Source organism: Rattus norvegicus, chromosome 2, assembly GCF_036323735.1.
Source record: "Rattus norvegicus strain BN/NHsdMcwi chromosome 2, GRCr8, whole genome shotgun sequence".
Taxonomy (NCBI): domain Eukaryota; kingdom Metazoa; phylum Chordata; class Mammalia; order Rodentia; family Muridae; genus Rattus; species Rattus norvegicus.
Window position 1 is genome coordinate 123,598,015 of NC_086020.1, and position 26,413 is coordinate 123,624,427.

At 42.9% G+C, this 26,413-nt stretch overlaps 1 long non-coding RNA gene across 1 annotated transcript; it reads left to right on the plus strand.

Moving 5' to 3' along the window:
- The first annotated feature begins 6,899 nt into the window (after nt 1-6,899).
- On the plus strand, nt 6,900-8,036 carry LOC134485731 (uncharacterized). Its single transcript, XR_010063992.1, has 2 exons — nt 6,900-7,268; nt 7,850-8,036. It is a non-coding gene; the product is annotated as an uncharacterized LOC134485731 (long non-coding RNA).
- Nucleotides 8,037-26,413: the final 18,377 nt, after the last annotated feature.

Consider the following 26,413-nt stretch of genomic DNA (forward strand, 5'->3'; position numbering starts at 1 on the left):
AAAGAGTACAAAGATGTCATAATACTAATAACCTCAAGGGAAGATCCAGAGCTTCCCACCCATGTGCACACTATGAGGGAAGGGAGGGCCACTTAACATATTACCTTTGGAAATGGAATTAGCATGAGCACCAAACAGAAGGTCCCTACCTCTGGGTATGAAGCCACTTTACTCTTGTTTCCTCATCCCAGGGTCATCTCTAAGTGCAAACATTTGCTTCCTGATATGTACTTCTTCCTTTCTTTATTTTTATTTCCTTCCTTCTTTTTTCCTTCCTTCCTTCCCTCTCTCCCTTCCTTCTTTCCCCCTTCCCTTTCTTCTCCATCTTCCCATCCCTCCTTCCTCCCTCCCTTCGATCTTTCCTCCTCCTTCCTTCCTTCCTTCCTTCCTTCCTTCCTTCCTTCCTTCCTTCCTTTCTTCCTTCTAGGTTCAGATATTGAGAGTTAAGGAACTTATGTTTCTATTTTTATTATTAGCATTATATAATTCACTTTTAATTCATTGATTTTATTTTTATTATTTCCTGAAACAATTTCAGGACGTGTTATTTGTTGGAGGTTGAACAGACAGCGCTCAGCCTCACCTTTGTTAATCTGTAATTATAAAATTGTGTGTATTTTCCTGTACAACCTAACCAACTGCCTTGCGAGGCCAGAGCAGATGGTTTTGACTACCCCTGGGGATGGGCATTGAAACATCTGCAGTTACAACACACAAAGAAAGTTGCTGAAAAGCAGAAAGATGGCCATGATGGAAAGTTATTATTTCATAATTAAGAACCACTTAACGTCAAGTTGATTAATGAAAGAGGCAGCCAAAATTTTACTGGTTTTTCCAAAGGATTTGTAAACACAAAGATTCCCTTCTTTCCTCTATATGGTAGAGTATGTCAAGTGTTGCAAACTCGCTTAAGTTTTTCTGTTTGTGCCCAGAGTATCTGCAGCTGTTGGTCTTATGCCTGGCAAACTGTTAGACGTGTTAGGAGAATTACAGGAAGGAACTCTTTAGCCATGAATAGGGAATCCTTAAACTCCATAAGCCGTGAAATCCTCCACAGGAGACATTCGTCAGCTGTCAGGTCAGAAGAGCATCTGTCTGGAGACAGAGATCTCCATAGAGACAAAAGAACTAATAAAACATTTTCATGAATATAGTAATTTGGAGATGGAGTCTTCTAGTCTTAATAGCAGTTCTGAAGCTGCTTTGTGGATATAGCATGTGCAGGTGACCTTGGTTATGGTCACCTCATAGCCTGCATGAAGTTATCTCCAATTACTCATCCCACCTGCTTTATATTCAGCAGAATAATGTAAACCGGTGTCCAGCTAAAACTCTGCAGAAGAGCTTACAATACTCCCATGAGTCCTCGTTCCTCATGAACTCTCATGGTGTCCTCCTTAGAAGACTGCGTTGTAGTGTTAGCATCTTGTTTTTCTTGTTGTTCCTGTTAGGTACGACTGTGAAATATTCCCACAGTCTCATGTGTTGGAACCCCCCACCCAGGTTGCTGCTTTGAGAGGTGTTAGAGCATCCGTGCCGATCCGGCACCCATGTGTCATTATTTGCGCTGCACAGGACTCACAGCTGGGTAAGGCTGGGGGTGATTTTCTCGTAGGTAAAACCTAGACAGCGGGCAGGAAGCTTCCTGGTCAGTACTGACTTGACTTTTCCATGTCCTGTGATGGAAGTCTGGGCTGTCTTCAGCAATATACAAAGTTCTAGGGCATCAGGAACCAAGCGCGTTAGCAATACTTCAGATTCCTTTTGGGGGCAGAGGTCTCTGGAATAGCCCTGATTGACAACTTGAGAAAAGACATCTTTTTATTTGACAACCTATAGATTCTGTGAGGAGCATTCCCCCCTATGTAGGGTAACCTCAAACACTTTCATGTGAAAAAAATACACGCATATATACATGCATAAATATATATGTGCAAATATTATATATATATATGTATATATATATATATATGATGTTTATAAAGTAGTAGGCTTCCTTATGACTCTCCACATCTTCCTCTGTTCTCCCCTCCCTTCCTCCTCCAACTGAAACTTTCTTCCCCACTCTTTGGTTTTCCCTTTATAAGTGGGAGAAGCATCCCCTTTACTTGGAGGGTGTTCTGGAGGCCTGCCCCACATCGAACAGTATAGCCTATGGCTGTTTCTCACTTGGTTTTAGGGACTGACTCTTGCCTTCTGCAGAAAAGACTGCAGGAAGACACAGAGTGCCACATCCAGGGGAGTTCTCCTTCAGGGCCCAAAGCCTCGCTCATCTGCACTGATTTCATCCCCCTTTCATTCTGATACACTTGTCATGGCTTATTTGCATCTTATATCATCAGATCCCTCATTAATGAAGAGCTCTTGGGGTATTCTCCTCACTCTTATGCTCTGAAATGCTATAATAACCCATTGTGGCTAAGGACAGGCTCTTTTTGAAATGTGTGAAGCTCTGAAAAGCTTCAGAAAATCTTTTTCCATTATTTCTTTGAAAACCTTCTTCTTCTCGCCCCTCCCCCATTAAGACAGGGTTTCTCTGTGTAGCCCTGCTGACCTCTGCATTGGAAAACCTACAGATGAATGGAGATCATCTTCACCCTGTATGAAGACAGTGTGGATCTGGCCAGAGGAGAACGGATTGCTACAGCCCTGATATTTAGAGGTCTTTGCTGGTCCCTGTCTGCTTAAGGCACAGCCTGTTCTCTGAAAGAATTCAAAATGTTTCTCTGGAGCTCCTATGACTAACCTCTGCTGTGGACTGAGTCATGCCCTCTCTCCTGTGTCTCCCATTTGCTCAAACCCGAATACCCAGACATCTCCCCTGCTCCTCCAACCATCACAAGAAAGTGTTTGGTGATGGACATTGTGAGGTAATTAGATCAAGATGTGTGAGGCTACAGGAGCAGGACCCTCATGTTGGGATTTATATACCCATAAGACCAGCCAGCACAGAGCTTGTCTTAGAAAGACAGTGACACCTCAGCCATCTACAAGTCAGGGGGGACACTCATGCCTAAGCACCCTGCTCTTAGACTCTAGGCTGTGAGGATTACGTTTCTGATGTTGAAGCCATGCAGTCAGGGGCATTTTGTCAAGACTGCCCAAGCCCATGTATATAACTGTGTAGCTTTCTGCAGCCTGGGAGCCTTGCTATTAAACCTCGCTTTCTTTCCAGTTTTGCCTTATGTCTTTGCTAATATTTGCCTTTCACTTTGAGCTGGGCCCAGAAACTTCCTGACTCTGACTCTGAGTTAATCTCCTCCCATTTCTTTTTTTTTTTCCTTCTATTTTTCGGAGCTGGGGACCGAACCCAGGGCCTTGCGCTTGCTAGGCAAGTGCTCCACCACTGAGCTAAATCCCCAACCCCTATCTCCTCCCATTTCTAATGCATACAATTTTTGTTTATTTCCTCCTCTTTTTCTCTTTCCAAAAATGTGGTCAACAATATATTTCATATCATATTTATATTTTGCTCCACTGTTTTGTGTTCTCTGATTTGGCCCTATCCATGTTGATTTAGACCTCCTGGTCTCTAAGTGGGCTTCACATGGCGGACAATCCTATTATGCTGCATGCTTCCAGAAGCACGGCCATTGGAGAAGTGTCAACCTAGATCCTGATAACATCCCATCTTTGAGCTTCTACATATGTGCACCTACTTAAAATGAACTAACTACGGTGAAGGGCATTACAGAACAGTCCTGACGCTGTTCTGGCAGCACTGGTCACCCTCAGCGACCATGTGGCTGCAGCACTGTGCCGATCAGAGAATGCTGTCACCATCTGGCACACCTGCACAGTGCCGCTGTGTTTCGTCCGAGAGAACGGGCACTGGGCACACTAGCACTGGGCACACTGACTATGAAAGGAGCATGCGCCTGAGTCCTGACATAGGCGGCGGGGGCGGGGGTGATTTTACTCTTATGGATAAATACCGGCTCAACGCTGAGTCGTGCAATGAAGACTGAGCCAGGCTGTGAGGGGTCATCCTCACTTTCATGCATAGACTTGGAGCTGGAGAGGCAGAGCAGCAAGAACAAAGCAGAAGAGCAGCCGACGGAGGCTTATATGCCTTCCCCATTTTTTTTCTCCCTGATAATAGAAGTGAGCTGTTCACACTCCGGAGGGTGTGATGAGCAGGGAGCCCTGCGATGCTGTTTCTCCCTGATGGCGATGAGCCATAGTTATGCTTTACAGACAGCCACACTTCACCTGGAGGAGAATAGAGAGATGCTCTCCCAGACACTGAATATGCATGCCACCCCTGCCCCCACCACTCATTAGGTGTCTCTACCACATAATTTTAATACATATATAAATATTATATATACATATTATATATATTTCCAGAGCAAGGGACACAGTAATATAGCATCATGAACATTTAATATCAGAATAAGATATTGAGAATGTTTATCCTCATTCTTTTGCCCCACGATTTCTGGTTATCTATAACCTGCTTCCTGTCTGCAAGTCACCTGCCCCCACCAGAGTCATTCTATGGTTTTGTTTGTCTAGAACTAAATACTCAATCTACGCATTAGAAATAAACTGATAGCCAAACTTGTTCAGTTTTAACTTTATCAAGCCAATGTTTCTGGCCTGACCCTTTACTGCAAGACGCGTCATTATGATGCTAACAGGGCATCTAGTCCATTCTACCCTGTCATGTCCTTGAAGTTAATAACTGAGACTACTCTAAGACCTTGGACGTTTGCCGAGAAAGCTGTGCGTTTGACGTGTGGTTCAGTGTGAGACTCTGGCCATGGGCCAATCTCTAATCTTTCCCATGATCCATTTTCCTACCTGTAAACATCACCTCATCTCCACAGCTGGCGCTTGCAAAGAGCTAAGGACCGGGAAGCAGTGTCCCAAGTGCTTTCCCCATGTAATTAATTTCAATTTTCACAATTCTTTATGAATTCAGAGTCATTTGTCATTTATGCATACATCAAAGGTAAAGGATTTGAAGTTGGGCAGACTGAGCGACCAGTTCATATCTCTATGCTGCCAGACAACAAGCAATAAGGGGTTTGCTTTTTTTTTTTTTTTTTTTTTTTTTTTGCGGCACATTTATTTGGTTGCTCAGTGGATTGATGACTATTTTCGAAGACAGAAGCTTTGAGGAATGGTTTTCTGCTGAAGTACCGTGTAAAATGGAAGGACCATAGAAGAGTACCAGTGGGGCTGTATAGCCAGCAAGAATTGAGGCTGAGTTGACCAGAGCCAAGGGGTAAAAAACACTAATGTGAGTCATTGTGGCTGCACTTGCTGGGGTCTTGAGAAGATGGGGTGCCATTAGCATAAACCTAGGATTTGTAAAGAGTCAAGACCAGGCGTAGACACAAGAAGAAAGACAATCACGCCGTCTAATGTGAGAAAAGCATGCTTTAGTAAACATTTTGCTCGATTTGATTTTTAGAAAACATTTTCAATATCTTATTCTGATATTGGATGCTCATGATGCTATATTAATGTGTCCCTTGCTCTGGAAATATACCCTCTTTAAAAACAAAAACAAAAAACAAAATAACTACTGTTACCATGGTAATTCTAGGAGATATAATTTGATTATCCGGCAGAGTTCTGAGTATTGAATGACTCCCAACCTTCTCCACTCATCTGTAAAATGAGAGACTATATCCCAAGAGGAAAACATACCTTTATTATGTTCAAGAAAGACAAAGATTTTGTGAGGATATTATCCCATAGGCAGACATCACAATCAGAAACTGTTTTTGTTTGGAAAATGGCTTTCAGAAGATGGCTATTATTCAAGTAACAGAAAACGCATTTACTGGTTTTGGCAAGCTTGCTTTTCCTGAATGCTCAGAGGACCATAGGTGTTATACAAACCCTCTGAGGCTCTGCACACACACCCTCATCCCCTGCCCCCTCACAGCTTTATTTCTCAAAATGCACACACGGTCTTTGGCATTCATGTGCTTTGGGAAGCGCTGTACCGTCCCTCTCTTTTCTTCTGCTTGATTAGATTTAAGCATAGTCATCCAGAGGAAAGCCGCAGAGGAGCCCAGCAGCAGTTCCCTTGGCAATGGTACATGAAACTGAATCCTTCCATTGAGCGCTCACAGCAGAACTTGCAGTACTGTGTGTTGGTTATCATCCTTGAGGCCCTGGACTTCGTGAACGTGGGGCCTTCATTCTGCTATGCTGGAAGACCCAAGTACCTCATCTGTCCTTCCAGCCCCTGGCTGTCCTCAGTTCCCCATGGGAGCAGCCCAGGTTGTTGAGACTGAAGGCTTCGTAGTGTACAATAGGCTAAGTTTGTGTTGACAAAATTCACCCTAACTCAGAATAGCACTGCAAATCAGGTAAGGTTGAAGGCAGAGTCTGTGTAAATAGGTTATAAGACCTCAGGAAGGTTGTAAATTTTCTTTAGGAACTCTAAGGGAAGCAGATGGGTAAGGAATCTCATATAATAAAACCATCACAATGGAGCACAGGAAGGCTGAAGATTCTGGCAAGAGAGTGTGAGAAAGAGGAGCTCATTTAAACCCTTGTGATTATGAGTTCTTACTGGGGTGCCTGCATGCCAGACTCATTTGTTATGAGTTCCCTGTGAGAGACAAGCCTGTGTTGGAGTCTTTGGGGCCAATACTCAAGTGTTCTGCCTGAGTAGAATCTGCTTGTTTTTGTGTTTTTTTTTCTAGTGATGTATCCCAGTTTTAACTTATAATTACAGTTATGTCTAAGAAGGCACTAGGTAGTTTAGAAAACACAGGACACTTCTACATCTTTTCAAAGCAAGCCACACCATTATATCACAAAGACAAAGTTTTACAATGATGTGTGGAATTCCCAAATAGAATACATCTAGCTCAAAACTTCTAAACCATTATCTTGTTAGATGTTCTATCTGTAGCACTGGGATCTGACTACTTTTGTCCCCTCTTTCAAGTTACTAAGGGTTATCTTAAATCGTTACTTCTTTGTAACCATTACATATAGGCCACAGCAGAATCTTTGTAACAATGTAGTTGACTTCTTTACATAATAGCTTAATTAAAAACCTCATTGTTTTTTCTTTGAGAGGTTATTCCTGCCGTGCAGGGAGTAAGAACAGCAGATGTTCTCTCTCTTTCACAGCTCAGGGGTTCCGGGTATAAAGGATGAGATAAATGTCTTAGAGAAAATAGCTTCTTTTTCTGGAGGAATAATAAGTACCTTAGTCAGTCTTCTGTTGTGACAAAACACCATGACCAAGGTGACTTATAGAAGGAGTTTGTTTTGGCTTATGGTTCTAAAAGGTAAGAGTCTATTGTGGCAGGAAAGCATGGCCGTAAGCCCAGAGCTCATATCACGAACTAACTGTAAACTAGAAGCAGAGAGAGTAAACTGGGAATGGCTCAAGGCTTTGCACCATCAAAACCCGCCCCCAGGGATATTTCCTCTAATGAGCCCACACTGCTTAAGCTTCACAAACAGCCACCCATGGGCGTGTTCAAATACCTGAAGGCCATGGGGGGGGGCATCTTTCATTTAAACTACTGCAATAAGCATTTATATAATTCATTGGTTGGCAGCATTTTACTTTTTAAGATTTATTTTTATTTATGTGTATGTGTGTATGTTTTACTTAAAAGTACAGTTGTCTTTAGATGTCAGAAGAGGGCATTCAGTTCCCTGGGCTGGAGTTAAAAGTGGCTGTGAGCTGCCCTCCATGGGTGCTGGGAGTTGAACTCAGGTACTCTGCAACAGTAGCAAGTGCTTTTAACGGCAGAGCTGCCTCTCCAGCCCAAATGGCAGCATTTAATTTTTTAAAAAACAATTAGTTATGAAAGCCAGCTCAGGCACCTGGATAAATAACGCTTGGAATCTGAATTTGCAGCAAATGCTAACCATCAAACCCCGAGACTGAGCAAAGTTCAGAGAAAAGAAAAATGGATCTGAACCCTGGCCAACATTGAGGGAGGAGCCTCCGCAGCCAAAAGAATCAGCAGCCGTCGTAAGGGTACAACAACATAGAGAGGTCAAGCTGGGAGCTTGTTTTATTTAATAAAACTGTGATAGAAAAAGTGTGGCTGAAACGAAGTTCATGCGGCCTATGACCACATGTTCAACTTTCAGGGTTATAATTTTTAAAAATGCCTGAAATGTCTTTGACTTGGAAGTCAGCCCCAGATGGATTCCTTACTGCATTCTTGATAAACATCCATTCATCTAATTTATCTCCAAATTGAGGAGAGAGAGGCTTATCAGAGTCACACCATAGAACTCAATTAACTAAAAACTAGTGCTATTCACGTTTCAGGCATGACAGACAATAAAAACTGATGTCAGTCTGACCTTGTATGAAGAGACATTGTGTTGATGGGGGCAAAAAGTTATAACACTTTCTAAATGTCTTTCAAATACACTGGCACAGAATCCAAGCATATGTTTGATATAAGATATCGGGTACTCCCTGTTTAATTCCCATTAAGTCTAAAGAGTCACATGTGGGCTGCGCGCTAGTGCACACCTATAATCCAGCTCTTGAGAGACTGGAGTGGGAGGATCTTGAGTTTGCTGCCGGTCTCATTACATAGCAAAACCTAGTCTTAAAAGGAAAAAAAGGCATTCCTATGACAGTCACAAGTGTCCTTTTCCAGAACTGTTTTTTTTTCTACAGCCGGGTCCATGAAATATAACTAATGAGGAGACTGGAGCCTGAGAATTTCCCTGGAGCACCTGCAGTTTTGTAAGGAAAGCACCAAGCTTAGGGGCATTAGACAGATAGCAAACTAGTAAAACGGAGATGTGTGTCACCTGTGAGTACTGAGGGTAGCAGGGAGGGACTGAAGGTCTGGCCTCCTTGTAGAAAACCACTGAGAAGAGAGGGCTCTGTGCACCCAGGAGTCTGGCCTCTGTACCCCCGAGGGCCTGCAGGTCATGGTGGTGTTTTTAACCCTTCAGTCTCCAAGCTGAGTACCCTGGGAAGGCTGTGACTGCCACCTTGCTGTTCCTGCTTCTTGCTTAGGAAGGTTGCTTAGCCAACTCTGCTCTGTGTCTCCCTGACATAGATGAACTCCTTTGTTGCAAAGAAGCAGATGAGACTGCAGGCATCCAGGCCCTCCCTAATGCTGAGCTAGCATTGTTCACCCCTGTGTGTGTCTACATTTCTAATACTGCCATGAACGACTTTATAGATGTTTTTACTTTTCAGGGTTCCTTGCCTCTGCTTGGAAGTATCAGAGGAGGCTCATGATGGAAAAATAGTAAAGAGTCACCACAGACAGGAGAATGTTCTAGAGCATCCAGAACTGTGGAAGTTAAGGCAGAGGAGGCAATGTCAGCAGTGCAGAGTAGCATGGGGTCTGGAGTCCAGAGGCCCAAGGACAGCCAAAACTGCTGGGGCAAAGGACAAGTGACTCTTGTATAAAATATAATCACAAGTGAGCAACAGGGTGGCAGATCAAAGGAGCATGAGGCATCCATCTTGAGAAAGAACAGCATTGAACATCTCTTGTGTGAACAGTCAAGGAGCCGGGCTAGGAAGTGAGGTGCTGTAGTGTGACTTCAGATTAGGCATGGTTGGAGCAGAGGTGTGGGCCCACTGTGGCAACCTATACAGTTGAGAAAAGGAGGAGGTTACTACCGTGCATGGATTTGTACATGGGATGAGGAGAAGATGGAAGGTGTTTTCTTCTTCTTTTGACATAGGAAGAAAGGTGGTTGTGTTGACTATTTGAAACAGCAAGCATCAGGGAGGAAAGATAGGAGACTTATGGGAGGGCTGGGAAGATGGCACAGAGAGCCGGCCCTGCAGTTGACTCAGGTTTCTGTCCTGTCACTGTGTTCAGTCAGAATGACCCATGGGTGACAAGGCTTTGTAAGGACTATGAGTTGAGCCTCCTCTGTTCTGAGTGTCCAGTCTTTTCCCATTTTAATCCACTACAGCTCGTCATTCAGCTTTGTTTGCCCCCGAGACACATGGTCTTTGCTCACCTTCAGTTCTTGCTCTCTGCATCCAACAGTGAAGCAAAACAGGATGATCACAGGCAGTGCAGACCCAGGCTGGCCCCTGGATCACCATTTCCTGTTATAGCACTTTATGGATTCCACTGTCTATGTGAAGCAGAATCAAATGACAAGCTCCCACCCAGCAGTTTACCTGGATGACATGGGGCAATGGCCATAGGCACTTGCTCAAAGCAGGTATCTAAAATTCATGGCCCCTTATTTGTGTAGGGCAAGGCTGCTTCTGAGATGGTTAGTGAACGTAAAAGGACAGGCGCTGATGGAGGATTAGACCTGGATGTTGTCAGGGTTTAAAACTTGGCTTTCCTGAGTTATCAGGGCACTTTCTGGAGAGGTTGTTTTGTAGATTTAGAACTAAGTTAATGTGTTTTTGAGAAACTGTAAGGTGACCTTAGAATTCTGTATGTGACTCTTTTAATGACACAGTCATTTTGCTCTGCTGTTATAATTAATGAGGATGAGCCTTTAAGATGGTTTTAGACTAGCCGCAGTGGCTTATGGGTGCCTCCATCCATCTACACACCGGTAGAGCTTTAACACATCGATTTTGCAATTTCTGTTTGCTCATGTCTCTTTGCAGGACCTTATGGTTTTGATTTGTTCATTTATTTTTAGGTACTAACTCTGTGTGTGTGTGTGTGTGTGTGTGTGTGTGTGTGTATGATGTGCTTGGCTGCCCACAGAGCCCAGAATCGGGGTTCAGATCACCCTGGAGCTGGAATTATATATTGGCAGTTGTGAGTACATGATGTGGGTGCTGGAAACAAACCCGGGACTTGTGGAAGAGCAGGAAGTACTCTTAACTCCCAGCCAGCTCTCCAGCCCCAGTTTTGGCTTTTCTGAGGCAACGGGTGCCCTTGTACAGAACCTCAAATATAGTCCAGTATGCCTGTTACTCTAGTGGATTGCTGGGCTCCCTCAATCCGACCAGTATCATTAAGTCAGCCAAGATTCGGCACAGAGGTACAGCAAGGGCCAGTTACAGAGGATGTTCAAGGTTGGTCTTCCAAACAGACAAAGCAGAGAAAATGGTGTCTGCTTTCTGTCTCCTGGTTGCTACTAGGAAAAGAACAACTTTATTTCTGTAACAGATGAACCCTGGATGCCCTCTACCCAGAGGGAAGTATGTTCCAGATAGAATAAAGACATGGTTTATTGTGTCCTATGAAACTATATTCTTATAAAACACTTAGGGGAGCAAACTCTGGGAACCAACTTTCACTTCAGAGACAGGGATTCCCAGACAAACACTTTCAGCTTCTTGTCTTTTTGTTGATCAGTGTCTTCTCTGAGACACGGTCAGTCTGGGCCCAAGTTGCTTCTCTGCACTTCAAGTCCGTGATTATGATGGTCACTGCTCATTGTCACCTTTGTAGGTCCCAGAAGCTCCTGGGCATGCTTCTGAGGGATTTTCTTTACTGAGCATACTGAGGGGGGAATCTGCACCCTAAACTTGGTCCTAGACTGAATGAAAAGACAGGAAGCTGAGCTCCAGCCTGCACTGCTCTCTACTGACTGAGGTGGTGAGCAGCTGCCTCAGCTCCCGCTGCCTCAACTTCCCCATCATGATGGACTGTGAGATGAACAACCCCTCCCTTCCCTACATTCTGTGGGTCAGAATATCTCAGTCCAGCAACAGGAAAAGAAAGAGTGACACATGGCCTCACTGTATGAGTCCAGACACACGATTTTATAACTGTTTGAGAACTCTGTGGTGCTTAGGTGTTTTGCTCAGACCGGTTCCCATCCTTCCCAGCCCACCTTCTCAGCCCTTTCCCCCGCCAATTTACATGTTTTGTTTTTAAGACCACTGAGACCATGGAGTGCTGTGGTCTGCCTAGGTGTGTGAATGGGGACAGAAGCATCTATTGGAGCATGGACAGCCAACCTCTCAGGGACCACATCCATGAAGAACATTGACCCTGCCTTACCAACAGCCACCAACATCTAATAACTCCTCAGCTAGGGATGAGACACCATGTGACACCCATGCTGTGATTTTAGATGGCTGTATCTTGTGCATGCTGTCACTGCCTCTGTGAGTTCATGCTGACGAACATTTCTGCCTTTTTGGAGACAAGGTTTCACCATGTAGAATACGCTGGCTCCAAAAATCACAGAGATTGGCCTGCCTCTACTTCCTGAGTGCTGGGATTAGAGGCAGTGCCACTGCACCTGGCCCAGAGGCACTCCTTTAAAACAAGATTTCTGAGATGAAAATCACTACATTTCACAAGGCAGCAAGTGATCTGGAGCAGATGCTATGAGGTGGCAAGTTGGGTCTCGTGAATAAATAAATCTTGGAATCTCAGACAATGAAAATGTATCCCCAACTGTGTAAAAACAGTGTGCTTAAAGAGACATTCGGGAAAAGGTTCAATCATTGAACAGGATTAAGATGTCATTTTCTAGACAGTTAAGAAGAAATATCAGAGGCTATTGTTGGGTGCCTCAACTGACCTTGTGCCTGAGGGCCTATATAGCTTTTAATTAGCACTCAAATAGCGAGACCGAAGCCACTGTGGGTGAAAATCAGAAGACACCCAATTCATAATTTACATCCATATCTGCTCTCAGTAAATAGCTTCAATGATCAAGAGAGCGACAAGTTAGGCTTTGTGGCATTCTTACAGGTTTCAGGGGTCGGAATGTCTTCTCTGTTGCTTGTAGACCACACCCACTCCACCCTGTAATACTGTGCCAGCCTTTGTTGTCACATAGATAAAGACCCCTTAGAATACAGTTGAAACAGTTCAGATTCCTCATGGTGGGACCTGAGGTAGAAACGTAGCAGCCACGATCTGGGCAAGGTGGTAAGCACCTGTAATTCCAGGACTAGGGAAGTGGAGGTAGGCTGATCTATAAGTTTGAGGCCAGCTTGGTTTCTACAACAAATTCCAGAGCAGCTTGAGCCCTACAACAAGAACCTGCTCAAACAAACAAACAAACAAATAAACAAACAAGTGTAGCAGTCAGACTGGGAAGCCGACTCAGTAAAGTGCTTTCTGGGTAAGCATAGGAACTTGAAATGATTCCCCAGTGCCCACCTGAGAAACCAGCATGGTGGTACAGGCTTGTAATCCTGTTCCTGGGGAAACAGGGCAATCCCTGCAGCTGGGTGGCCATCCAACTGGCCTAATCACGAAAACCAAAATCCACCAGAGAACTTGTCTCTAAACAAGGTGAGAGCTCCTGAGGAACAACACTTGTGGTTGACCTCTGGCCTAAACACATGTGTGAGGGATCACATAAGTATACCCACACACATGTGTACCTATGTGCATACAAACATGCATACACACTGAAAAGCATACATGTAAAATCACCATGGCGATTGAGAGAAGGGATAGATTAAATAATGCCTTTAACTCTGTCAGCAGGGTGCTTATAGTTAATTGAGCATGGAGTGTGGGAAAAAGAGAACAAGGGAGGTTCTAGTTGTGTTTGTTTGGATGACGAGTTATGAGCAAAAGCCTTGTCTAACAGTTCCTATGTAGGAAGAATGCTTGGAGGAAAGACCTGAGGTCAGATTTGCAGTGCTCGTATGACCACTTAGTGGGATCCCAGGCGATCTCCCAAATGTGTGATTTACATCTCAGGACTCCAGGTGGAGATAAGCAGTTGGCTGTCACCAGGGAAAACTGGGCATTGAAGTCATAACAATAACTCTTGCTCTCTTATGAAGCACAGGGAAACAGAGATAAAAAGTGAGAGACGGCAAAAGTGAACAGCAGCAGAAGGAAGCCAAGGGCGGGCACAGACAGCCCTAGGTCACCCCCTAAAACTGGTGCATTTAGAACAAGGGAAGAAGGGCCGTAAAAGCACAGATACTCCTGAGCAAAATCACAATGCCGAATGACAGACTCTGCAAGGATCTGAGCCTGGAGATAATTGGTAATCTTGGGAGAGTGGCTCGCACAGTGCAGAGTTGAACTTGAGGCCTGATTACCATGTGAGTGTAGACATAGGTGCCTCTCTGGGGAGACACATACCTGAGAAGGGGCCCAGGGGGATTTTTTTTCTATATTTAAGAAGTTAGTGACTTAAATTTGTACACAGAAGGGAGTAGACAGGAAAAAGACAAAGAATGAGGCAAGTAAAACTAAATGAGGAAGGGTGCATCACGGAACGGATCCCTACAGTGAAATTCAGTGAATAGATGGAAGAATTAGATTTAAACAGGACCAGAAAATGTTATGCTAATATATTATATTAGATTTCAGTTTTAAAGATTGTGTATGCAGTACCTAAGGAGGCCATTAGAGTGTGACAGGTCATTCAGAGCAGGCGTTTTTAGGCATCTGTAAACCACCCGTCGTGGGTGCTGGGAACCAAACTTAGGTCTTCTGCACGAGCAGTATGCATACCACTGAGACATCTCTTTAGCCTCCCTAATTCTGTTTTATATTGATAATTTTATTACCTAGATAAACTAGCCAATGAGCAACAGATAGTGCTGCTATTGTTTGTTCCAGAAAGGTTCCCATTCTAGAAGCTTCTTCCTCTCCACCCCCTTTTTAGGTGAGGGCTCCTATAAGAAGGGGAGAGTGCATTTCAGGTAGATCACATTGTCACCAGGGTCACCACTCTTCTGAATAGATGAAGGCTGATGTAGGAGTCCCATGGTTAACCTCTCTACTTACAGCCACTTCAATGGGGTGGCTATGATGCCACCAGTGGAAGGGAAACATTATGCCAGGAGCCAGAAACCATCTACTCTTGAGTAAACTCTCTTTTCATAAGGATCTCTGATGAGTAAGGGCCAGAGGGGAAGCCCCTGTTTTTATCATGTGTTATGTTTAGGGTTTGAGCAGATGTGTACAGATGTTCACAGCTAATTCCTCCTTCCCTCTTTGTCCATGGCAACTGCCTGCTGGTCGGCTCAGTTTCCTACACTTCCTACTTTCCGTGGCCTCTCTCACACCACACTAACCTTTCCATGGACACTTCTGATTCCTTTGAAGATGGCTATGGTTACTATGGTAGCCAGTCCCTGTAGGAGTCCCCTCCAGTTGAGGTGTACCCTTAAAGTGGAAGAGAAGTTAGTTCTGATGAAGCAGACTTTATCAATACCCTGTGCCCTGCCAGAGCTCTGGTCAGTGGCTGCCCAGTTTGTCAAGATGTCACTTCTGCCATGAGGTTATTCCCAAGAGGGACCTCAGTGAGTAGTGATGCTTTATGGGCTGTACTCCAGGACAGTTGTGAGCACTGATCAACACAGAATGGTAAGCTTAGAGTGTCGTAAGGCTTGGTTTTAGTTGTTATTTTTTGTGTTTCTATTGAGGGATTCCTGTGCATGAATTTCATGGACACCAGTGTTGCATGCTAAGGGAAAATTGGTGCATGGCTGTGGGTCTTTCCACTCTGCCGGTGTCTGGTTGCAGGCTGTATCTCTACCATGGCCCCAGCTTGCTGGTGGCTTCATCCAGCCTAGTTCGGCTGATACAGTCTTTGAAATGCCCTTCTCTTATTCTAGGCTCTTTCTCTATTGTAAGCAGAAAATAACTAAAATGCAATTTCTCAATTTCTCCTTTATAATCAAGGGGAAAGCCACAGCTTCAGTCACGGCTGGAGGCCTTCAGTGTCATAGAAATGTGGTTTATCTGACGATCTGAAAGCTTAGGTTTTATGGTTCAATTACAAGTTTGGTTGGAATCCAGGTTTGAAAATTATATTTTACAAGCTCTGTAAATACCAGAATAGTATATTAAGTTCACCCCTAAGCAAGGATCAAAACTGCCAGACAGAAGACAAAATGTTCAGAGACTTGGAGAAAGAAAGAGAAAATTTTAACTTTTAAAAGATGGTGGATCTATTCTAAATGGGAAATAAATGGCAGCTAGGAAGGCTGCTTTTTCTCTGTCGCCTTTCAGCGTTTTGTTCCTTTTTTGCCCTACGCTGGGCTAAATTTCTTCTCACTCATAAGCTCTCTAGGTGGGAAATTATTGAAGACTGTGGCAGTTGGTCAAAGGATAATGACGTTTGGCATTTGTGCGGGATACAATTGTCATGCACAGTTTAGTGACTCTCAGACACGTTTGTCGGAGGGAAAGTTTTGTGTTGCCAACAAAGCTTACAGCATTTGAAGCCAAACTCCCTCTCCCTCTCCCTCTCCCTCTCCCTCTCCCTCTCCCTCTCCCTCTCCCTCTCCCTCTCCCTCTCCCTCCCTCCTTCCTCCTCCCCTCCCCCTCTCTCTCCCCCCCCTGTACCCTCAGGAGACAGAATAGGGTGTCAGATTTCTTGGAGCTGGAGTTACAGGCTGCCTGATGCTGGTGATGGGACCTGAACTTGGGTCCTCTGCTGTTAACTGCTTTTAACACATGGGCAGCCCCTCTGTCCTCTCCACCCTCAACTTTCTCTCTATACAGAATCTCTAGGAAGGGAGGGTGACAGTGAATTACTCTCGCTTTCTTTTGCTGAATGTTATAAGAAGGGCCAGAGCCAGTACCTGTCGAGACACACAGGCACAGAAGAGAGGAAGGATTCTAGGGTCATGCTCTCTCAACTGGTGGAACAAGAAAAGAAGTCCAAGTGAACAGATCCCTAGCTTATGATCCATTTTGCTAATGTAGTTTCTCTCAGTTGTTAATGTTTACAGTTTAGATCTTTTTAAATGGAAAAAATGTATGAAAATGGGGAAATAAATTGGATTATTTGAGACCGCATAGTATGAAACTTTGGAAGATTTCAACATTTGTTTACGAATGAATGAACTCCATGTTATTTCTCCTGGGAAGATGGCACCAAGTCCAGATTGTTATTGGAGAGATGTTAGAGTTCAGCTCTTGTTGCATCCTCAGATCTCACTCAATGAAATTACCGCCCATAGGTATTGATAAAACCTAAGGTTAATACCACGGCCTGCCAAGGGCACTGCTGTACATGTGCTTCCCATAGAATCTGGGGAAGGGAGGTGCCCACGACTCTGCCTGGGCTTCTGGATGGTTGCTTGTGGATAGAATACAGAGAGGCTACATTTCCCAAACCAAGAGCTCCCTGTCTTCCACTGCAGCCCAGCCGGTACCCGAGGGCATGTTTGGACTTTTCCTGCTCCCTGTTCATTGAGATGAAGGCTTCAGTGGGGCCACAGGAGTGTGAGCAAAGGCTAGCCCAGGCCAGCATTCTTCCAGTGCTCATTTCAAAGTGTTTTTATAGTATCTCAGTGGGAAGCAGTGGGAAGGCATGTCAGACCCTGGCTTCCATTTGCTGTCTCATATAACAGGACTTCTCAATCTGCCTATTGTAGGGAGAGACGTCTGTGTTTCCAGCATTGGAGAGAGCTGGGACAGGTATGCAACTGCCATATGAGGACTCCTTAGATGTGAGAGGTTCACTACAGAATAGACAGTCCTGATCAAAGCAAGTCCTTCACTCCAGGGCCCCTATGAATCCTCACTCCTGTGCCTAGAGAAATACTCCCTGAAGAATGACTGCTGGAGTGACCTTGGGCTCCACAGTGGGCTCATTATTAGGCGTTTACGGCAGAGGGCTCCAAGTTGGAATACCAATCTAACTTTCAGGAGTCTGCTTTGCCTTTGCCTTTCCCAGCCAATTCCTGGCTGCCTTTTCTAAGACGACTGCCAACAGCCTGATTTCTATAATTCAGGTGATAAAAGTGCTGAGGAAATTTAGTTGTTAGCTGACAAACAGCAAATCCATAATTTATTTCATTTAATGCGACGATAGCTTAAGTGTCCTGTGTAATCATCAGGGTGTTGATAATAACTTGGAATCTTTTGAGATGATTTTAGTATTAGCTTTAAACAAACAGAAAAAAGGTTCTTTTTGTTTTGTTTTTTTGTTTTGTTTTTGTTTTGTTTTTTGTTTTTTGGCTTTAATAATGTTGCCAGGTATTCTGTCTTATGGAGGGGGCTTTACATCCAGTCAGAAAGTGCTTGGTTACTCCTGTAACATTAAAGTCACTTATGCCAGTGGGCATTGCCACATTAGCCTTTCTTGTAGCTTTCTGGGTGCACAGCTGGTTACAATTAATTACTTTTCTCCTCTGGCTGTCTGAATCCCATCTTTCAGAGCTATGAAAGGTAAGTAGGAAGGAAGCTTCTAGGTCTGTATCTGCTTGATTTCTACATGATCTGTGACTCAAGCATCTTGTGACTTCAGGATAGATAGGTAGCTCATAGGCCCTAGAGAAGAACTCCACTACGACCATTCTAAGGGTATAATAAATATTAAATTGACATTTAATGACTTCCTGACCTACCCATAGACTAGTTTGTTTTTTGACCCTCATTTTGCATTGATCATGATTAACATAGAGACCCAAAACTGACCAATCTACACTGAATAAGAGGTTATGGCATGCTCATCCCTAAATGGGACACCTATATTATATTTCCTTATGACAAGGCTCAAGGATTGTTGTAGAAGACTCTAAAAGTGAGATAAGTACAATACACAGTGCTTTCCAGACATAGCAGGGCAGTTATCTATGTGCACCTTCAGCATTATGACAGCAGACACAGGACCTACCAGCTCTAGCCAGCTAAAGGAGGTGGCAGGGTGATGGGCAGAGTCCTGTCCACAGTTGAGGAGCTATTAGAAAGTGATAGCTGCTGGGAAAGGAAAAGTCAGTTCTCTTTAAGGATGAGGTCCTTAAGTCAACCACACTCCGGGGAATAGCACCACACCCAAGAAAGACTATTTGGGATGTACATGTTAGACTCTATGGATTTGGGAAAAAATAAGAGGGCATGGGATTGAGTGGGTACATGATGGGGATGGCTCTTGTAGAAGTTGGGAAGGTGAGTGAATATTTTCATACTACGTTGTATAAATTATTCAAAGAATTAATAAAATGATTAAAAATAAGTGTTTTATTACATTCATAATTATTTATGATGTGTGAATGCATGTGTTGTAGCAGAGGTCAGAGAGCAGCCACTGAGAGTCACTCCTATCCATCCTGTGGTTCTGGGGGTTGAACTCAGGTCATTAAGCTTTATGGCAGGTGCCTTTGCCCACTGAGCCACCTCACCAGCCTGCTCTTGTTTGTTTGAATTTTCTAAGAATTTGATGGGTTTTGTTGATTAAATAAAATCACTTTATTGTAATGAACACACAAATGAAGACACCACACAGATAGAGTAAGGTGGCCACACAAATACATGACAATGAACTTCAGGAATTAGAATAGATTTTCAGAAGCTATGGCGTGTTGGCCAGGATTTTACATTTTACCACCAATTACATTTCTAGGTGCTTGACCACCATAAAATCAGACCTAAAATTGTCCGTGCACAGATGAATGGCTAGTGGAAATGTGGTGCATATACAAAAGGGAGTAAAAAGGGAATTTAAAGGAAAATGGATAAACTGAGAAAGCATATTAAGTGAGATGACCCAAACTCAGAAACACCAGCAAAACCCAAAAACGCTTGCTATCCCTCTTATGAGGACTTACCCTATATTGTAAATAAGCAAGCAGTTTAAATATGGATGTGGAATGACATTAAAAAGAAGACAAAGATGATGAGGAAGAAGGGGAAATGGGCAAAGGATACACGAGGCATGAAAGATGGTATAAGGCTATTGTTTCCCTAGCTTCAAATCTAATAGTCTTTATTTTTCTTTTATACTCCATAGTTATATTCAATTGCTTATACCTTTGCAACTTACTACATATTGCCTCGCATATAATCTGATCTATACTAAACTGATGTAACCTAGTAATTAGAGTAGTTTTGACAACTATAGATTGTGTAATCCGTCTATGGAATGCTTGCAGTGTGGTAGAGTTATTGAACAGATGTGTCCCGCCTTGACTTCCACTGTAGAGTTACGGCCTAAGAAAGCAGATGAACCAGCACACGCACTGTATCTAATTTGAATGGTGCATTGTAGAGAAATTGGAGACATTCATAGGAACAAAATGAAGCATCTTGTGTTTTGAAAGCAAGAAGGTCTTCCTTTGATTGACAGGGATTTTCTTGTGGGAAATGACCCGTGTGGACTTCGAGATCAAAGGCCTTGGCGGCTATCCTGTAGACAATGCATCCTCTGCTCTTCACGGTGTGTTTTTTACCAAAACTTTTCCAGACAAGGTCTGATGGGGTCCCTCTTCCTCTCCTGACCCTGATCTCGCTTTTGTATCTTCTGACCATGGCAGTAAGCAACAGCTCACATATCAGCTTTCCTCTGTCCTGTCCTCAGCTGCAAATGAGCCCAGGGTTTGTTCTTTTCTTTGCTATTTGCTCTTTTCTCTGCCATAAGAATCATACATACGAGCTTCTTGGGGTTGGTTCTTTCCTCTCCATAGTCAGCCATGGGTCCTTCCTTTCCAGTGTCTTTCTACCCTTGACTGTCAGGAACAGGAAAGACCTTTGAGACTCCATCCCTGCACTTGGAGAGTGGCCCTTCCTGATGCAAGATAGCCTGCTCTAACCTCTCACTTTGGACAAAGAGGGTCCTGTTCCTCTGTCATTCCTTCTCATTTTGCTTGCATTCTTTCACCACTCTCCACCCTTCCTATCTATGTCTACTCTGTGAGATCTATGGGCTGGAACAGGATGAGTGACTGCTTCAAAGTCCTTTTTTTTTTTTTTTTATCTGAGCTGAGGATCGACCCAGGGTCTTGAGCTTGCTAGAAAGCACTCTACCACTGAGCTAAATCCCCAATCCCTTCTTCAAAGTCTTTTTTTTTTTTTATTAACTTGAGTATTTCTTATATGCATTTTGAGTGTTATTCCCTTTCCCAGTTTCTGGGCAAAAATCCCCCTCCCCCCCTCCCCTTCCTTATGGGTATTCCCCTCCCAACCCTACCCCATTGCCGCCCTCCCCCCAACAGTCTAGTTCACTGGGGGTTCAGTCTTAGCAGGACCCAGGGCTTCCCCTTCCACAGGTGCTCTTACTAAGATGTTCATTGCTACCTATGAGGTCAGAGTCCAGGGTCAGTCCATGTATAGTCTTTAGGTAGTGGCTTAGTCCCTGGAAGATCTGGTTGCTTGGCATTGTTGTACATATGGGGTCTCGAGCCCCTTCAAGCTCTTCCAGTTCTTTCTCTGATTCATTCAACGGGGGACCTATTCTCAGTTCAGTGGTTTGCTGCTGGCATTTGCCTCTGCATTTGCTGTATTCTGGTTGTGTCTCTCAGGAGCGATCTACATCCGGCTCCTGTCGGTCTGCACTTCTTTGCTTCATCCATCTTGTCTAATTGGGTGGCTGTATATGTATGGGCCACATGTGGGGCAGGCTCTGAATGGGTGTTCCTTCAGTCTCTGTTTTAATCTTTGCCTCTCTCTTCCCTGCCAAGGGTATTCTTGTTCCCCTTTTAAAGAAGGCGTGAAACATTCACATTTTGATCATCCGTCTTGAGTTTCATTTGTTCTAGGCATCTAGGGTAATTCAAGCATTTGGGCTAATAGCCACTTATCAATGAGTGCATACCATGTATATCTTTCTGTGATTGGGTTAGCTCACTCAGAATGATATTTTCCAGTTCCAACCATTTGCCTACGAATTTCATAAAGCCGTTGTTTTTGATAGCTGAGTAATATTCCATTGTGTAGATGTACCACGTTTTCTGTATCCATTCCTCTGTTGAAGGGCATCTGGGTTCTTTCCAGCTTCTGGCTATTATAAATGAGGCTGCGATGAACATAGTGGAGCACGTGTCTTTTTTATATGTTGGGGCATCTTTTGGGTATATGCCCAAAAGAGGTATAGCTGGATCTTCAGGCAGTTCAATGTCCAATTTTCTGAGGAACCTCCAGACTGATTTCCAGAATGGTTGTACCAGTCTGCAATCCCACCAACAATGGAGGAGTGTTCCTCTTTCTCCAGCATCTGCTGTCACCTGAGTTTTTGATCTTAGCCATTCTCACTGGTGTGAGGTAAAATCTCAGGGTTGTTTTGATTTGCATTTCCCTTATGACTAAAGATGTTGAACATTTCTTTAGGTGTTTCTCAGCCATTCAGCATTCTTCAGCTGTGAATTCTTTGTTTAGCTCTGAACCCCATTTTTTAATAGGGTTATTTGTCTCCCTGCGGTCTAACTTCTTGAGATCTTTGTATATTTTGGATATAAGGCCTCTATCTGTTGTAGGATTGGTAAAGATCTTTTCCCAATCTGTTGGTTGCCGTTTTATCCTAACCACAGTGTCCTTTGCCTTACAGAAGCTTTGCAGTTTTATGAGATCCCATTTGTCGATTCTTGATCTTAGAGCGTAAGCCATTGGTGTTTTGTTTAGGAAATTTTTTCCAGTGCCCATGTGTTCCAGATGCTTCCCTAGTTTTTCTTCTATTAGTTTGAGTGTGTCTGGTTTGATGTGGAGGTCCTTGATCCACTTGGACTTAAGCTTTGTACAGGGTGATAAGCATGGATCGATCTGCATTCTTCTACATATTGACCTCCAGTTGAACCAGCACCATTTGCTGAAAATGCTGTCTTTTTTCCATTGGATGGTTTTGGCTCCTTTGTCAAAAATCAAGTGACCATAGGTGTGTGGGTTCATTTCTGGGTCTTCAATTCTATTCCATTGGTCTATCTGTCTGTCTCTGTACCAATACCATGCAGTTGTTATCACTATTGCTCTGTAATACTGCTTGAGTTCAGGGATAGTGATTCCCCCTGAAGTCCTTTTATTGTTGAGTATAGTTTTAGCTATCCTGGGTTTTTTGTTATTCCAGATGAATTTGCAAATTGTTCTGTCTAACTCTTTGAAGAATTGGATTGGTATTTTGATGGGGATTGCATTGAATCTGTAGATTGCTTTTGGTAAAATGGCCATTTTTACTATATTGATCCTGCCAATCCATGAGCATGGGAGATCTTTCCATCTTCTAAGGTCTTCTTCAATTTCTTTCTTCAGTGTCTTGAAGTTCTTATTGTACAGATCTTTTACTTGCTTGGTTAAAGTCACCCCAAGGTACTTTATATTCTTTGGGTCTATTATGAAGGGTGTCGTTTCCCTAATTTCTTTCTCGGCTTATTTCTCTTTTGTGTAGAGTAAGGCTACTGATTTATTTGAGTTAATTTTATACCCAGCCACTTTGCTGAAGTTGTTTATCAGCCTTAGTAGTTCTCTGGTGGAACTTTTGGGATCACTTAAATATACTATCATATCATCTGCAAATAGTGATATTTTGACTTCTTCTTTTCCGATCTGTATCCCCTTGACCTCCTTTTGTTGTCTGATTGCTCTGGCTAGAACTTCAAGAACTATATTGAATAAGTAGGGAGAGAGTGGGCAGCCTTGTCTAGTCCCTGATTTTAGTGGGATTGCTTCAAGTTTCTCTCCATTTAGTTTAATGTTAGCAACTGGTTTGCTGTATATGGCTTTTACTATGTTTAGGTATGGGCCTTGAATTCCTATTCTTTCCAGGACTTTTATCATGAAGGGGTGTTGAATTTTGTCAAATGCTTTCTCAGCATCTAATGAAATGATCATGTGGTTTTGTTCTTTCAGTTTGTTTATATAATGGATCACCTTAATGGTTTTCTGTATATTAAACCATCCCTGCATGCCTGGGATGAAGCCTACTTGATCATGGTGGATGATTGTTTGGATGTGCTCTTGGATTCGGTTTGCCAGAATTTTATTGAGTATTTTTGCGTCGATATTCATAAGGGAAATTGGTCTGAAGTTCTCTTTCTTTGTTGTGTCTTTGTGTGGTTTAGGTATAAGAGTAATTGTGGCTTCATAGAAGGAATTCGGTAGTGCTCCATCTGTTTCAATTTTGTGGAATAGTTTGGATAATATTGGTATGAGGTCTTCTATGAAGGTTTGATAGAATTCTGCACTAAACCCGTCTGGACCTGGGGTCTTTTTGGTTGGGAGACCTTTAATGACTTCTTCTATTTCCTTAGGAGTTATGGGGTTGTTTAACTGGTTTATCTGTTCCCGATTTAACTTCGGTACCTGGTATCTGTCTAGGAAATTGTCCATTTCCTGTAGATTTTCAAGTTTTGTTGAATATAGGCTTTTATAGTAAGATCTGATGATTTTTTGAATTTCCTCTGAATCTGTAGTTATGTCTCCCTTTTCATTTCTGATTTTATTAATTTGGACACACTCTCTGTGTCCTCTCGTTAGTCTGGCTAAGGGTTTATCTATCTTGTTGATTTTCTCAAAGAACCAACTTTTGGGTCTGTTGATTCTTTCTGTGGTCCTTTTTGTTTCTACTTGGTTGATTTCAGCTCTGAGTTTGATTATTTCCTGCCTTCTACTCCTCCTGGGTGTATTTGCTTCTTTTTGTTCTAGAGCTTTTAGGTGTGCTGTCAAGCTGCTGACATATGCTCTTCCTGTTTCTTTCTGCAGGCACTCAGGGCTATGAATTTTCCTCTTAGCACAGCTTTCATTGTGTCCCATAGGTTTGGGTATGTTGTACCTTCATTTTCATTAAATTCTAAAAAGTCTTTAATTTCTTTCTTTATTTCTTCCTTGACCAGGTTATCATTGAGTAGAGCATTGTTCAATTTCCACGTATATGTGGGCATTCTTCCCTTATTGTTGTTGAAGACCAGTTTTAGGCCATGGTGGTCCGATAGCACGCATGGGATTATTTCTATCTTTCTGTACCTGTTGAGGCCCGTTTTTTGACCAATTATATGGTCAATTTTGAAGAAAGTACCATGAGGAGCTGAGAAGAAGGTATATCCTTTTGCTTTAGGATAGAATGTTCTATAAATATCCGTTAAGTCCATTTGGCTCATGACTTCTCTTAGTCTGTCTACATCTCTGTTTAATTTCTGTTTCCATGATCTGTCCATTGATGAGAGTGGGGTGTTGAAATCTCCCACTATTATTGTGTGAGGTGCAATGTGTGTTTTGAGGTTTAGTAAGGTTTCTTTTACGTATGTAGGTGCCCTTGTATTTGGGGCATAGATATTTAGGATTGAGAGTTCATCTTGGTGGATTTTTCCTTTGATGAATATGAAGTGTCCTTCCTTATGTTTTTTGATGACTTTTAGTTGAAAATTGATTTTATCTGATATTAGAATGGCAACTCCAGCTTGCTTCTTCCGACCATTTGCTTGGAAAGTTGTTTTCCAGCCTTTCACTCTGAGGTAGTGTCTGTCTTTGTCTCTGAGGTGTGTTTCTTGTAGGCAGCAGAATGCAGGGTCCTCGTTGCGTATCCAGTTTGTTAATCTATGTCTCTTTATTGGGGAGTTGAGGCCATTGATGTTGAGAGATATTAAGGAATAGTGATTATTGCTTCCTGTCGTATTCATATTTGGATGTGAGGTTATGTTTGTGTGCTTTCATTCTCTTTGTTTTGTTGCCAAGACGATTAGTTTCTTGCTTCTTCTAGGGTATAGCTTGCCTCCTTATGTTGGGCTTTACCATTTATTATCCTTTGTAGTGCTGGATTTGTAGAAAGATATTGTGTAAATTTGGTTTTGTCATGGAATATCTTGGTTTCTCCATCTATGTTAATTGAGAGTTTTGCAGCATACAGTAACCTGGGCTGGCATTTGTGTTCTCTTAGGGTCTGTGTGACATCTGTCCAGGATCTTCTGGCCTTCATAGTTTCTGGCGAGAAGTCTGGTGTGATTCTGATAGGTCTGCCTTTATATGTTACTTGACCTTTTCCCCTTACTGCTTTTAATATTCTTTCTTTATTTTGTGCATTTGGTGTTTTGACTATTATGTGACGGGAGGTGTTTCTTTTCTGGTCCAATCTATTTGGAGTTCTGTAGGCTTCTTGTATGCCTATGGGTATCTCTTTTTTTAGGTTTGGGAGGTTTTCTTCTATGATTTTGTTGAAGATATTTACTGGTCCTTTGAGCTGGGAGTCTTCACTCTCTTCTATACCTATTATCCTTAGGTTTGATCTTCTCATTGAGTCCTGGATTTCCTGTATGTTTTGGACCAGTAGCTTTTTCTGCTTTACATTATCTTTGACAGTTGAGTCAATGATCTCTATGGAATCTTCTGCTCCTGAGATTCTCTCTTCCATCTCCTGTATTCTGTTGGTGAAGCTTGTATCTACAGCTCCTTGTCTTTTCTTTTGGTTTTCTATATCCAGGGTTGTTTCCATGTGTTCTTTCTTGATTGCTTCTATTTCCATTTTTAATTCCTTCAACTGTTTGATTGTGTTTTCCTGGAATTCTTTCAGGGATTTTTGTGTCTCCTCTCTATGGGCTTCTACTTGTTTATTTATGATTTCCTGGAATTCTTTCAGGGATTTTTGTGACTCATCTCTATGAACTTCTACTTGTTTAATTATGTTTTTCTGGAATTCCTTCAGGCCTTTTTGTGATTCCTCTCTGTAGGCTTCTACTTGTTCTCTAAGGGAGCTCTTCACGTCTTTCTTGAAGTCCTCCAGCATCATGATCAAATATGATTTTGAAACTAGATCTTGCTTTTCTGGTGTGTTTGGATATTCCATGTTTGTTTTGGTGGGAGAATTGGGCTCCGATGGTGCCATGTAGTCTTGGTTTCTGTTGCTTGGGTTCCTGCACTTGCCTCTT